This window comes from Peromyscus eremicus, chromosome 1, assembly GCF_949786415.1.
Source record: "Peromyscus eremicus chromosome 1, PerEre_H2_v1, whole genome shotgun sequence".
Classification (NCBI taxonomy): Eukaryota; Metazoa; Chordata; class Mammalia; order Rodentia; family Cricetidae; genus Peromyscus; species Peromyscus eremicus.
The window spans coordinates 166,029,053-166,044,766 of NC_081416.1; the positions used below are offsets into that span (position 1 = coordinate 166,029,053).

General features: G+C 42.5%; 1 pseudogene; it reads right to left on the minus strand.

The window, feature by feature from the left end:
* LOC131894359 (cytochrome P450 2B1-like) overlaps positions 1 to 15,064 on the minus strand; it is a 33,651-nt pseudogene extending 18,587 nt beyond the window's left edge.
* Positions 15,065 to 15,714: the final 650 nt, after the last annotated feature.

Consider the following 15,714-nt stretch of genomic DNA (forward strand, 5'->3'; position numbering starts at 1 on the left):
AAATTTCATGTCTTCCTAAGTGTTTATTTCAACTCTTTTCTGAAGACACTTAACACAAATGGTCTTTTGGCAGTCCCAGTTCAACTGAAAATTAAAACTGGCTTTGGAGTTGGAGAATGATTCTCTCCTTCTTTAAACCCAAGCATGTTGTTAAAAGGAAAATGTGTCATGCCAGAATAAAGAGCCATTTTTTGATATGGGACAGAAGAAAATGAAAACATTAAGGGACTATTCTTTTGCTACAAATCTCAATTCTTTGATTCTATTTTCATTCTTATAACTTTTCTTAAGGTATGAATTTCATATCAAAATTTATAAGATTAATGTATATATTTTTTAAACTTTTATTATGATATTAATGGTCATATAGAGTACTAACTAATTCTAGAAAAAAGGCTTCAGTTAACTGCTTATACATGTTTTTTGTGTTTTGAGTCTCTATCAGTTTTCTGCAGGGAATCACATCCAGGCCTAACATCGAATTTGAAGTCTCCAGAAAGATGATGGGGCCCCACAACAATGATTCTATGTGGACAATAATAATACCACTAAGCTAACAAACATCACCCACAAGTCAGTTTTGGACTACAAACTGCTCAAAACAATTTCATGATGGCTAGCTGAGATGATCCAGTTTCTCAGACTACTTGATTGTTCAGGACTTGAGATAAGCCCTGAACTTTGGCATTATGCAAAGACTGGACAACAAATGATAAAGCTACCTTTCCTAGAACTTGACAAATCCCAAAATTTTTCTTTTCAGAATTCCCTAAAGATGTCTTCGCCCGCAAACAGCAGGAAGCAATTTTAAGAATATGATGCCCATATTCCCAAAGAGGTGGTGTGGGGCGGGTGGTTTTTGGTCTTTCAATGGTCTGGGTTTGGGATAATTTCATTGTTTAGAAGGGTTGGTTACAAGTTGTTGTTGTTGTTGTTGTTGTTGTTGTTAATGGTTAGGAAAAGAGCTAAGCAAAGGAGGTTAGATTTAAGGTTCTTGTTTGAAAAAAAATATAGAAATGATAGAATAGAGGGTAGATTATTGAATCTACTCTGAAAAGGAAAAGTAAAGAGAGGATATAGATATGATATAGATAAAAAGGTAGATTATTGAATCTACTTTGAAAAGACAATTACTAGTTTTAAATACTTTACATTGGATTGGATTTTTATATATTGTATACAAATTATATATATATATATACACACACTGAGATTGATATTTTTAGAAAATGCTGTATGAATTTTTTCTAATCTTGTTCAGGATATTGTACTTAGACAGTTCATTTAACAATGTAATGCAATTTGCTAATTCTTGAATGTTATTATTACCAATTATTAGGATATAAAGAAATGAAAGTTAGTAGTTAGATATTACAATCAAACTTGTAGTCTTGGAAAACCAAAAAAAACCTTGTAGTCATATTAGGTATGTTTTCAAGGCTAAGCAGAGATATATTTTTGATAGACAGGTCATCTTTAAACCCTTCAGAGATCTACAGAATATGGCATTTAAAATGTTTTAATAACTTAGAATTTTTTTCTTTTTTTATGACTATGAGACATGTCTGATCCTGGCAGCACCAATCTACTTCAGAGAAGATGTGGACATTGAAGAAACTGCATATGGAGTTAACTTTCATTGTGGCAAAAGCTAGCCACTGGACAACAAAGTATCCTCAAATCGACTGCTGACAAACAGGACAAAATGGACAGACAGGACAAAAACAAAGGACTACTGATCCTTGCTAAGACAAATGTGGTTGTGGCTTTAGCAACAGGCATCCTCTGAGGCCAGGACAATACGGTACCATCACTAAAGTAGCCTTTGCAATCTGGAAAAGGTACAGTGCCCCTTTCTTCAAAGTCAGCTGAACAGGCAGTGGACCAATAGCTTCTGGTGTACAGTGGAACAGTAACTGAAACAGTTACTCTTAAAAGAGTAACCAGGCTGATGGACTCTAACCTCTCAATGATAGACTGGCATTTAACAAAAGAGATGAAGCCACCCACAAGCCAAGAATAATGAACAGCCAAATTCTAAAAACACCAACATTTTTCAGAATTTAAAATCCTGAATCATGACAGGACACTGGTGGAATTCAGGTTTATCTGGTACATGGACTACTCTCACTGAATGTGAGATCGAACTGTAGGCCTTGTGTACATCTTACTTCACAAATGTCAGATATGCTAAGCCTATAGGCTGAAGATGATGCCCCAATGTTGCAGAGAAACCTTGGGTGACTGTCCAGGCAGCTGGCTGTTTCTGTCATAACTCACATTTTTTTGGAAGCCGCTTGTTTGTACTTCCTGTTTTACTAGGTAATATTATTTCTTTCTTGAGTCTCTGAGGGAGTTGAAGATTAAATAGTTATAGTTACATTTTCCTTTTTAAGAATTTCAGAAAAGAAACTCACTGAAGAGGTGTAAAGTGTATAAATTTGAAAGACATTATAAGATAGTTTTCTGTTGATAGTACAAGTTAGGATAGAAAGTGAATCAGGTACATTTTGGACTTACCAAAATAGGATAGATAATGGAATATTTCCTCTGAGTTTGTCAAATGCAAATGGACTAGACATTGTTGACGTATTTACTGCTTGTATATATTGTATATAGTTATTGTACCCATTGTATATAGTTTTTCTTATATTAGTTATAACTTTTTTATTATTCTTTATTTTTATTAGAAAAAAGAGGAAATGTGGTGATATTTTACTTGTGCTGAAATGTGGTGATATTTTATTTGTATGTTAATAATTAAATTTGCCTGGAGATCAGAGGACATAGATAGTCAGCCATAAACAAAAGTAAAGCAGTGTAGCACATGCCCTCAATCTGATCACATGGCAGGCAGAGTCTCTGTGTATTCAAGGACACAGCCAATCGTGGTGACACATGTCTTTAATCCCAGTACCAACCATAGAGATCTGGAAGTCTGTACAGACAGGCAGTGATGAGGAAGTGAGGTGGCTGGGCTAAGAGCCAATGAGAAGGCAGAACAGCAAGGCAATAAAGGCACAGGTTAGATAGAAAGAAGCTGGTTCTCTTGGGAGGCTATGGCAGCATGGTGAGCTAAGGTTAGCTTGTGGCTATTCACTATTTCTCTGATCTCTATGGCTTTCACCCTTGTATTTGGCTCTGTGTTTCTTTTTTTTTTTTTTTTTATTAATTTTTATTTTGCAATACAATTCAGTTCTACATATCAGCCACAGATTCCCTTGTTCTCCCCCCTCCCGCCCCCCTCACCTTCCCCCCAGCCCACCCCCCATTCCAATCTCCTCCAGGGCAAAGCCTTCCCCACAGACTGAGATCAACCTGGTGGACTCAGTCCAGGTAGGTCCAGTCCCCTCCTCCCATGCTGAGCCAAGGGACCCTGCATAGGCCCCAGGTTTCAAACAGCCAACTCATGCAATGAGCACAGGACCAGGTCCCACTGCCTGGATGCCTCCCAAACAGATCAGGCCAATCAACTGTCTCACCCACTCAGAGGGCCTGATCCAGTTGGTGACCCCTCAGCCATTGGTTCATATTTCATGTGTTTCCGTTTGTTTGGCTATTTGTCTCTGTGCTTTATCCGACCTTGGTCTCAACAATTCTCTCTCATATAAACCCTCCTCATTCTCGCTAATTGGACTCCCAGAGATCCACCTGGGGCCTAGTCATGGATCTCTGCATCCAGATCCATCAGTAGTTGGATGAGGTTTCTAGCACGACAATTAGGGTGTTTGGCCATCCCATCACCAGAGTAGGTCCGTTCGGATTGTCTCTCGACCATTGCCAGCAGTCTGTTGTGGGGGTATCTTTGTGGATTTCTGTGGGCCTCTCTAGCACTTTGTTTCTTCCTATTCTCATGTGGTCTTCATTTACCATGGTCTCCTATTCCTTGTTCTCCCTCTCTGTTTTTGATCCAGCTGGGATCTCCCACTCACCCAAGCTCTCTTTCCCTCGACCCTCGCCCTTCACTACCCCCACTCATGTCCAGGCTGTTCATGTAGATCTCATTCCATTTCTCTGTCGTTGGGCGATCCCTGTGTCTTTCTTGGGGTCCTGTTTTCCAGGTAGCCTGCCTGGTGATGTGAGTAGCAGTCCAGTCATCCTTGTTCCACATCTAGTATCCTGTTATGAGTGAGTACATACCATGTTTGTCTTTCTGAGTCTGGGATACCTCACTCAGGATGATTTTTTCTAGATCCATCCATTTGTCTGCAAACCTCATGATGTCATTGTTTTTCTCTGCTGAGTAGTATTCCATTGTGTATATGTACCACATTTTGTTTATCCATTCTTCAGTTGAAGGGCATCTAGGTTGTTTCCATGTTCTGGCTATTACAAACAACGCTGATATGAACATAGCTGAACAAGTGCTCTTGTGGTGTGGTTGAGCATTCCTTGGGTATATGCCCAAGAGTGGTATAGCTGGATCTTGGGGGAGATGGATTCCCAATTTTCTAAGAAATCGCCATATTGATTTCCAAAGTGGTTGTACAAGCTTGCATTCCCACCAGCAGTGGAGGAGAGTTCCCCTAGCTCCACATCCTCTCCAGCATAAGGTGTCTTCAGTGTTTTTGATCTTAGCCATTCTGACAGGCGTAAGGTGGTATCTCAGAGTTGTTTTGATTTGCATTTCCCTGATGATTAGGGATGTTGAGCAATTCCTTAAATGTCTTTCAGCCATTTGAGTTTCCTCTGTTGAGAATTCTCTGTTTAGTTCTATAGCCCATTTCTTAATTGGACTGTTGGGCATTTTGATGTCTAATTTCTTGAGTTCCTTATATATTCTGGATATCAGTCCTCTGTCAGATGTGGGATTGGTGAAGATCTTTTCCCATTCTGTAGGCTGTCGCTTTGCTTTGTTGACCGTATCCTTTGCCCTACAAAAGCTTCTCAGTTTCAAGAGGTCCCATTGATTGATTGTTTCTCTCAGTGTCTGTGCTACTGGTGTTCTATTTAGAAAGTGGTCTCCTATGCCAATGTGTTCAAGACTACTTCCTACTTTCTCTTCTAGCAGGTTCAGAGTAGCTGGATTTATGTTGAGGTCCTTGATCCACTTGGACTTAAGTTTTGTGCACGGTGATAGATATGGATCTATTTGCAGCCTTCTACATGTTGATATCCAGTTTTGCCAGCACCATTTGTTGAAGATGCTTTCTTTTTTCCATTGTGCACTTTTGGCTTCTTTGTCAAAAATTATTTGTTCATAGGTGTGCGGATTAATATCAGGGTCTTCAATTCGATTCCATTGGTCCACATGTCGGTTTTTATGCCAGTACCAAGCTGTTTTTATTACTGTAGCTCTATAGTACAGCTTGAAGTCAGGGATCGTGATGCCTCCAGAGGTTGTTTTATTGTACAGGATTCTTTTGGCTATCCTGGGTTTTTTGTTTTTCCATATGAAGTTGAGTATTATTCTTTCCAGGTCTGTGAAGAATTGTGTTGGTATTTTGATGGGGATTGCATTGAATCTGTAGATTGCTTTTGGTAAGATTGCCATTTTTACTATGTTAGTTCTGCCTATCCATGAGCATGGGAGATCTTTCCATTTTCTGACATCTTCTTCAATTTCTTTTTTCAGGGACTTAAAGTTCTTGTCATATAGGTCCTTCACTTGCTTGGTTAGTATTACCCCAAGGTATTTTATGTCATTTGTGGCTATAGTAAAGGGTGATGTATCTCTGATTTCCTTCTCCGCTTTTTTGTCCATTGTATATAGGAGGGCTACTGATTTTTTGGAGTTGATCTTGTATCCTGCTATGTTGCTGAAGGTGTTTATAAGCTGTATCAGTTCCTTGGTGGAATCTTTGGGGTTGCTCAAGTATACTATCATGTCATCTGCAAATAGGGAAAGCTTGACTTCTTCCTTTCCAATTTGTATCCCCTTAATCTCCTTATGTTGTCTTATTGCTCTGGCTAGAACTTCAAGTACTATATTGAATAAGTATGGGGAGAGCGGACAGCCTTGCCTCGTTCCTGATTTTAGTGGAATTGCTTTGAGTTTCTCTCCATTTAATTTGATGTTGGCTGTTGGCTTGCTGTAAATTGCCTTTATTATGTTTAGGTATGTTCCCTGTATTCCTGATCGCTCCAAGACCTTTATCATGAAGGGGTGTTGGATTTTGTCAAATGCCTTTTCAGCATCTAGTGAGATGATCATGTGGTTTTTTTCTTTGAGTTTGTTTATATGGTGTATCACATTGACAGACTTTCGTATGTTGAACCATCCTTGCATCCCTGGAATGAAGCCTACTTGATCATGGTGGATAATTGTTTTGATGTGTTCTTGGAGTCTGTTTGCCAGTATTTTATTGAGTATTTTTGCATCAATGTTCATGAGGGAGATCGGTCTGTAGTTCTCTTTCTTTGTTGTATCCTTGTTTGGTTTGGGAATCAGGGTAATTGTAGCCTCATAGAAGGAGTTTGGTAATGTTCCTTCTGTTTCTATTGTATGGAACAATTTAGAGAGTATTGGTATTAACTCTTCTTTGAAGATCTGGTAGAATTCTGCACTGAAACCATCTGGTCCTGGGCTTTTTTTGGTTGGGAGACTTTTAATGACTGTTTCTATTTCGTTAGGGGTTATTGGACTATTTAAATAGTTTATCTGGTCTTGATTTAATTTAGGTATGTGGTACCTATCCAGAAAATTATCCATTTCTTTTAGGTTTTCCAGTTTTGTGGAATAGAGGTTTTTGAAGTATGACCTGATGATTCTCTGGATTTCCTCAATGTCTGTTGTTATGTCCCCCTTTTCATTTCTGATTTTGTTGATTTGGATGCTCTCTCTCTGTCTTTTGGTTAGTTTGGATAAGGGCTTGTCTATCTTGTTGATTTTCTCAAAGAACCAACTCTTTGTTTCATTAATTTTTTGTATTGTTCTCTTTGTTTCTATTTTATTGATTTCAGCTCTCACTTTGATAATTTCCTGGCATCTATTTTTCCTGGGAGACTTTGCTTCTTCCTGTTCTAGAACTTTCAGGTGTGCTGTTAAGTCACTAGTGTGAGATTTCTCCAGCTTATTTATGTGGGCGTTTAGTGCTATGAATTTCCCTCTTAGTACTGCTTTCATAGTGTCCCATAGGTTTGGATATGTGGTGTCTTCATTTTCGTTGATCTCTAGGAAGTCTTTAATTTCTTTCTTTATTTCTTCCTTAACCCATTGGTGATTCAGTTGGGTATTGTTCAGTTTCCATGAGATTGTAGGTTTTCTGTAGTTTTTGTTGTTGTTGAAATCCAACTTTAGACCATGGTGGTCTGATAGAACACAGGAGGTTATTCTAATTGTTTTGTATCTGTTTAGATTTGCTTTGTGACCAAGTATGTGGTCGATTTTAGAGAAGGTTCCATGGGGTGCTGAGAAGAAGGTATATTCTTTTTTGTTAGGATGGAATGTTCTGTAGATGTCCATTAAGTCCATTTGAGTCATGACATCAATTAAGTCCTTTATTTCTCTGTTAAGTTTCGATTTGGGGGATCTGTCCAGTGGTGAAAGTGGGGTGTTGAGGTCTCCCACTATTAATGTGTGGGGTTTTATATGTGATTTAAGCTTTAATAATGTTTCTTTTACATATGTGGGTGCCCTTGTGTTTGGGGCATAAATGTTCAGAATTGAGACTTCATCTTGGTGGATCTTTCCTGTGATGAGTATGTAATGCCCTTCTTGATCTCTTTTGATTGATTTTAGTTTGAAGTCTATTTTGCTGGATATCAGGATGGCTACACCCGCTTGTTTCTTAAGACCGTTTGATTGGAAAGTCTTTTCCCAGCCTTTTATTTTTAGGTAGTGTCTATCTTTGAATTTGAGATGTGTTTCTTGTATGCAGCAGAAAGATGGGTCCTGCTTTCGTATCCATTCTGTAAGCCTATGTCTTTTTATAGGTGAATTAAGTCCATTGATATTGATGGATATTAATGTCCAGTGATTGTTCATTCCTGTTATTTTTTGGTGGTGATGTGTGTGTACTTTTCTTCGTTGGGGTCTACTGCTGTGGCTTTATCTATTGCCTGTGTTTTCGAGGTTGTATCTGACTTCCTTAGGTTGGAATTTTCCTTCTAGTGCTTTCTGTAGGGCTGGGTTTGTGGATAAATATTGTTTAAATCTGGCTTTGTCATGGAATGTCTTGTTCACTCCATCTATGACGATTGAAAGTTTTGCTGGGTATATTAGTCTAGGCTGACATCCATGGTCTCTTAATGTCTGCATTACATCTGTCCAGGTCCTTCTGGCTTTCAAAGTCTCCATTGAGAAATCGGGTGTTATTCTGATAGGTTTGCCTTTATATGTCACTTGGCCTTTTTCCTTTGCTGCTCTTAATATTCTTTCTTTATTCTGTACGTTTAATTGTTTAATTATTATGTGGCGAGGGGACTTTTTTTGGGGGTCTAGTCTGTTTGGTGTTCTATAGGCTTCCTGTATCTTCATAGGCATTTCCTTCTTTAAGTTGGGAAAGTTTTCTTCTATGATCTTGTTGAATATATTTTCTGTGCCCTTGAGTTGGTATTCTTCTCCTTCTTCTACCCCTATTATTCGTAGGTTTGGTCTTTTCATGGTGTCCCAAATTTCTTGGACATTTTGGTTCATGACTTTGTTGACTTTAGTGTTTTCTTTGACTGATGAATCCATTTCTTCTATTGTATCTTCAACGCTAGAGATCCTCTCTTCCATCTCTTGCATTCTGTTGATTATACTTGCATCTGAAGTTCCCAATCGTTTTCTCAGATTTTCTATTTCCAGCATTCCCTCTGTTTGTGTCTTCTTCATTTTTTCTATTTCCCTTTTCAGGTCTTGGACTGTTTCCTTCATTTGTTTCATTGATTTTTCTTGATTTTCTTTCAGTATTTTATTGTTCTCTTCCAGGACTTTATTGATTTCTTCTAATTTGTTTGCCCTTTCCTCTAGTTGTTTACAGCGTTCTTCACATTTTTTTGTCTTTTCCTCTACACGAGCCTCTAGCTTCTTCATGATGACATTCATAAGGCTATTTTCTTCTGCTTCTTCCAATTTCTGATGTTCAGGTCTAGGTGTTGGAGGAGGGCTAGGGCCTGGTGATGGTGTATTACTATTCATTTTGTTGTATGTGTTTCTGCCTTGACGTCTGCCCATCTCCTTGTGGTTCGTTCCTGGCCTTATTCGCACACTTGGTTCAGAGCTGACAGATTCAGGAAGTCTCTCTCTCTTGTCCAGATGGGAGCTCTCTTGTCCAAATTGGAAGTCCGGGACAGGATGGAAGCTCTTGTTCAGAAGGGAAGTCCGGGGGAGGATGGGTGCTCTCTCTCTCTCTCTCTCTCTCTCTCTCTCTCTCTCTCTCTCTCTCTGTCTCTCTCTCTCTCCTCCAGATGGGAAATCCACGGCAAGATGGGAGCTGGGGGCCAGCCTCTAAGTCTCAAGAAGAGGCTTGGGGCTCAGGCGGATGGGCGTGGGGGCAGGGCGTGGAGACTGCAGGGTCTGCCAGGGGTCTTGGAGAAGGAGATCCTTCCCGGTGGGGCTAGAAGGGCACCTGCCCAGGGACCAGAACCTGGGGCCAAGTTGGGCAGGTCTTCCCTGGAGTTGCTGGTGCCCAGGGATGGGGTCTGGGGCAAGCTAGGGCACTCACCTGTGCTTCAGAAGGGAAGTCCTGGGCAAGATGGGAGCTGGGGGCCGGCCTCTAAGTCTCAGGAAGAGGCTTGGGGCTCAGGCAGATGGGCGTGGGGGCAGGGCGTGGAGACTGCAGGGTCTGCCAAGGGTCTTGGAGAAGGGGATCCTTCCCAGTTGTGGTAGAAGGGCACCTGCCCGGGGACCAGAACCTGGGGCCAAGTTGGGCAGGTCTTCCCCGGAGTGGCTGGTGCCCAGGGATGGGGTCGGGGGCAAGCTAGGGCACTCACCTGTGCTTCAGAAGGGAAGTCCGGGGGAAGATGGGAGCTGGGGGCCGGCCTCTAAGTCTCAGGAAGAGACTTGGGGCTCAGGCAGATGGGCGTGGGGGCAGGGCGTGGAGACTGCAGGGTCTGCCAGGGGTCTTGGAGAAGGGGATCTTTCCCGGTTGGGGTAGAAGGGCACCTGCCCGGGGACCAGAACCTGGGCCCAAGTTGGGCAGGTCTTCCCCGGAGTGGCTGGTGCCCAGGGATGGGGTCTGGGGCAAGCTAGGGCACTCACCTGTGCTTCAGAAGGGAAGTCCTGGGCAAGATGGGAGCTGGGGGGCCTGGCCTCTAAGTCTCAGGAAGAGGCTTGGGGCTCAGGCGGATGGGCGTGGGGGCAGGGCGTGGAGACTGCAGGGTCTGCCAGGGGTCTTGGAGAAGGGGATCCTTCCCGGTTGTGGTAGAAGGGCACCTGCCCGGGGACCAGAACCTGGGCCCAAGTTGGGCAGGTCCTCCCCGGAGTGGCTGGTGCCCAGGGATGGGGTCGGGGGCAAGCTAGGGCACTCACCTGTGCTTCAGAAGGGAAGTCCTGGGCAAGATCGCTCTGTGTTTCTTATTTAATAAGACTGTTTAGAAAATTCATCTATAAATAATAATAATAGGTTATATAGAGTTTTGATGAATAAAAATAAATACAAAGAAATGTTACACAGCTAAGACCTATAAGTTTTAAACCTAAGGCCTATAAGTTCTACCTGAGGACTGCTTTAGATCAAAGTTCAGGTTAATGATTAAGGAAAACAATTGAGTCCCCAGGATCTAGGCCAGCTCTAATTCTCTTAATGTTGAAAGATGCTGTCACAGTTTTCTGTTTGCACCATTAGCTCAAACAAAGCTTCAAAATAGATTAGACCAGATTAGACCAGATGCTCTAAGAATAGTTTTAAGATGAAGAACCTCAGAAAACAATCTGAAGTTCACAAGGGCACATAGCTGAGTTATAGATTCATCAAGCTAAGATTAAAAAAATACAGAGCAGTCTGCCTGTTGCTAGCTGAAGTACTTTCCTTTCTAGGTCTGGTTGATGATCAAAGGTGATGATTAATTCCTTTCACCCATATCTTACCTCAATTTTTTGACAAAAATTATAGATAAATGGGAATGTACCCTGAGGATTCAAACTTCAGCTGACTGACTGGGTTTCAAGTTTAGGTTTGTGACTCCTTTAAAATTCCTTATAAGACTATTGTTCAAAATCGGTAATAAAGTGGTTGATTCTTTGTAACAACAATATGCAGCCTGCCTAGGAAAGAGTTAGCTGAAACAAATGTTCCTTGCTTTCTCATGTTCTATCAACCTGTAACATGTTGTTTAGATGTGATGTATGTGGGTCATCACAGTGACTCTTTTTTAATCATGTAGGGGAGATGAAAATCATGTTTTTATCTATATTCATTATAATAATTCACTTGAAAAATGGAATGTAACCACATCCTGAAGCCACTATTGCCTAAAAGACTTTGTTGGGGAATATAATCTGTAGAGGCAAAGAAGAAGGAGGAGGAGGGGGAGGAGGAGGAGGAAGAGGAGGAGGAGAAAGGAAACCATCAAGAAGGTGTATGGTGTGTGAGTATCTTTTTCCCTAATCTCCTCAGATAAAAAATGTCCAGTGTGCTGACACTGTGGATTTCCATTTGAATCTGAAGCTGCCTGGAGCCTGGTCCTCCAGACAGAGATATAGATCCTTCCCTGGGGCTCATCACCTTCACTCTCAGCCTTAGAGCTCACTTCTCTTCCTTTGGGTCCCTCCATCTCTGACTGCTTTCTCCAGTCATTCTTCCCAGCCTCTGCACCTTTCTTCCCTCCTGCCTCTGCCCTGACCTCTCAGATCTCCAGAGAAAGGTCAATAAGAGACGACAAATGTCCCGTGTATAGAAACGGAGGTGCAGACAACAGTCACGTCCCCAATACGCCCTTGATGTAAAGACCCCTCAAGTCCCCAGAAGTGCCTCTGAGTTCACCCAGAGTCAAACTCCCATCAGCCTCTGTGCTCACTGCTGCTCACCAGCACAACCACAAGGAAGAAAACACAGTTCCCTGCTTAGAACATGTCTGCAGTTCCTCCTGCCCCTTCCCTCTCAGTTACCTAGGGTCTGCGTTTTTCTTTGATAAGACCATGGTGTGGGGCAACAACAAACACTAACCTAAAGTGGCTTTGAACTCTATATGTAGCAGAAGGTGACCTTGGAAATCTCAGCCTCCTGACTCCACCTCTGGAGTACTGGGATTACAAACATCCATGATCATTCCCTCTGTATATGGTGCTGGAAGCAACATACACTTAGTCACAGTCACATCAAAGGCAGGGCCTCACAATGTAGACAGGAGTAGCCTTGAACTCATGACCATCTTGCCTCACCTTCTGAGTTCTGAGAGGACAAGTGTGTACCAGTCATAAACAATTGACAAACAAAATCACAGATTGATTTTCTGAAGAAACATGACCACTATGATCAGTACATGTTTCTGAGTTATTTTGAAAACAATACTCCTCATGTTTCTTCCCTGCCCTTGTATTTCTCTCTCTTTCCACCTCTGTCCATATCTCATCCTCCCCATACTCTCTCTCTCCCTCCCTCCCTCCCTCCCTCCCCCCCCTCTCTCTCTCTGTGTGTGTGTGTGTGTGTGTGTGTGTGTGTGTGTGTGTGTGTGTGTGTGCATGTCTGCCAGTCTGTCTGCCTTGTTATCTACCTTCGACTGTTTCTTTCTCTTTCCATGACTGTGCACTCAGGTCCCTGTATCACCATCTTCCTTTATGCCCATTCTCAGAGACTCACCCTGGGATTTCTGCAGCTCCTCCACCAGACATTGGGCCTCCTCCTTTATCTGCTCCTCCACACTCTGTTTCCCCATCCCAAAGTCCTTCATGGTGGCCACAGAGAATCGCCTAAGGACTTTCCAGTGTTCCCCATTGGCAAAGATCACACCTTAGAAAGTAGGGGAAGCACTGGTAGGTTACACTGAATGGTTGGAGAACCTGAGTCCTTCCCCACAGCTCGGGCTCCACCTTCCTGGACCACATCCTCTGCTCCAGCCTGTCCCACATCTCACCATATCCCTGTAGAACTGGCTCAACCACAGCAACTGTCCCCCGGCCAGAGAAAGCCTCAGCTTGATCCATCAGAGCCTCCCTTATGGCCTTTGTCTCATACAGCATGACCACAGGATTTGGGCCCAGATGCACTCTAAACACATCTCCATATTTTTCTCAAAACTGCCAAACATAAGGGCACCAGGATTGTCATTAGTCAGTTCACATGATGATGTTACACTGTGAAAACACTTATACACAGACTTGTAAATAGGAACCTCTCTTATGGCCAAACTTCCCCTTCTGGGGACTTAAGAGTTGAAGGGTTAATTCTCCACATAGGCAGGATCTGCACTGAGTGGTTGGAACTTCTGCTGATCAGTACAGCAGTTCTGTAGTGTAGGGAGGAAGGGTAGCACATGTTTATAAACCTAGCACTGTGAATGTAGAGGCCAGAGAATCACAAGTCATCCTTGGATACACATCCATTTGGAAGCCAGCCTCAGCTTCATACAATTCTGTATCAAAGAAATAGACATAGATATAGATTCAGCTATACATGTGGCTCCATGCCCACACCCTCCAGTCTGGCCAGCTGAACCATGCTTCCTGTGACCCAGTGACAACCTATTCAGTGCCTTCTGACAACATCCAGAGAATGGTCCTGACCCACCCACTGGGTTACATGGGAAGGGAAAGTGATAGTCACCTGGTGGTGGACCTGAATGTGAGTCATGACTACAGCACACACAGTTGGAAAATACCTGACAATGCAACCATCTGGGCATCTTCAGGGAATTGATCCCAGGAATGTCACAACCCTCAAGTGCTGAAAGCCCTTGAAGAGAACGGTGCAGTGTTTGAACATAACCCACCTCATCTTCTCACAACCTTTATCTCACTCTAGATTGCAATGAAGCTAATAGAAATGAAAGGCTGTGAAAACGGTCCGTGTCCAGTGTTATTTAGGGCACAATGTTAAGAAAAGCTCTACACGTTTGATATTGACCTACTTATGTTTTTATGCAACAGTGAACTATCAATACACAGATAAGATCAAAGATATTATATGAAACTTGAAGGAGGATCATGAGTTTGAGGTTAACATTGGAAAAGTAGGACAACCTTGTTTCAAAATCTAGATAATAATGAATGAATACACCAACGATCCAAGTGTGTGACAACCAAGTGGTAGCAGGAAGTTGGGATTGTTGTCACTACATCAGCTCTCTAATGAGAACTGCAACCAAGGATGCTGATTGATTATTATTATTATTATTATTATTATTATTATTTGGTTTTTTGAGACAGGGTTTCTCTTTGTAGCTTTGTGCCTTTCCTGGAACTCGCTTTGTAGACCAGGCTGGCCTCGAACTCACAGAGATCCGCCTGCCTCTGCCTCTCGAGTGCTGGGATTAAAGGCGTGCACCACCACCGCCCTGCTGCTGATTGATTATTAACTAATAAGTGATAATTGAACATGATCTCCCCGGTGAAGACTGGTAAAGATGGTGCCATGGTCAGCTGCTTGAATGGTCCATGGTGTTTATAACTGATAAGCACTCCCTACCTATTGGACCTCTGACATGCCTCTTCTCCAGTTTGCTCCTGAACAAGGCAGGCTAATCCCTTGTGCTGGCAGAAGCAAACTTTATCTGTTGATGACTCTGAAATTTTTCTTTCTCTTCTGGAACTAAGAAGCACCAAAGAAGAAAATTGTAAACCCTTGAACACACCTCAATACCCCGAAACTTTTCACACTCCAAGCACAACGCCCCACATGATTCCAACATAAAGCAGCCATGCCCATGATTCTGAATACCATCCATCACCAATCAGCATCTCATCTTTCACTCAGTGAGCATCCCACCTGAACCTACTGCCTGGAAAGAGTAACTACCTCATCCTGCTGAGTGACCCCCAGGAGCAAATATGGGGCTAAGAACATAGGGTACAGGGCCTGTGTATGTCTCACTTGCATGAAGGAGTTGAGGAGACCTCTTCTGTTCATCTGCAGGAGGTTCTGCAACAAGGGCAGGGGACATGAATTTGGTGGGAGTTTACCATGGGTCCCTGTGTGTTCCCTGACCAGGAGTAGGAAAAAGCTGGTAAGAATGGTGAGAAGGAGAGGACACTGGGCTCCATGGTCATGGTCTGATGACTGTGGACTTCACTGAACACTCCAGCAGAAGTTTTTATGCTGAACCTGCCTCTTTGCCCAGTTGAGCTACTTTTGCTGTTCCTGCCTCCTATTTCATCATTGTCTAGGAGTGTGAACACCCATACTTCCTGCTTGGGCTTCTGGTGACCTGCTCACTCTCTAGTCCATAGATGTTGCTGAGGACAATGAAACAGAACACAGGACAAAGAACATCGGGAGTAATGCATCTTGATTTCTGGGGGTGAGTGTGCACTTGTCAGCTCAGGTTTGTCTATTTACTCAGCCATGGACCTGTGTGTGCTGCATATGTGAAGAGATATTTCTTATGTGAATGTGCATGTGTGTGCTTTTGTGTGTTCCTGTAGGAGTGTGTATGTGTGTGTGTGTGTGTGTGTGTGTGTGTGTGTGTGTGTGTATGTTGATTGGTTTTTCAAGACAAGGTTTCTCTATGTAGCTCTGGCTGTTCTGGAACTCACTCTGTAGACCAGGCTGGCCTCATACTCAGAGAACCTCCTGTCTTTGCCTCCTGAATACTGAGATTAAAGGTGTGGCCATGACATGTGGCCCAGCTGCCCTGCCTTCCTGCCTTGAAACTGACCCCAAATAAATCCTTCCTCACACTTGCTTCTGTGCA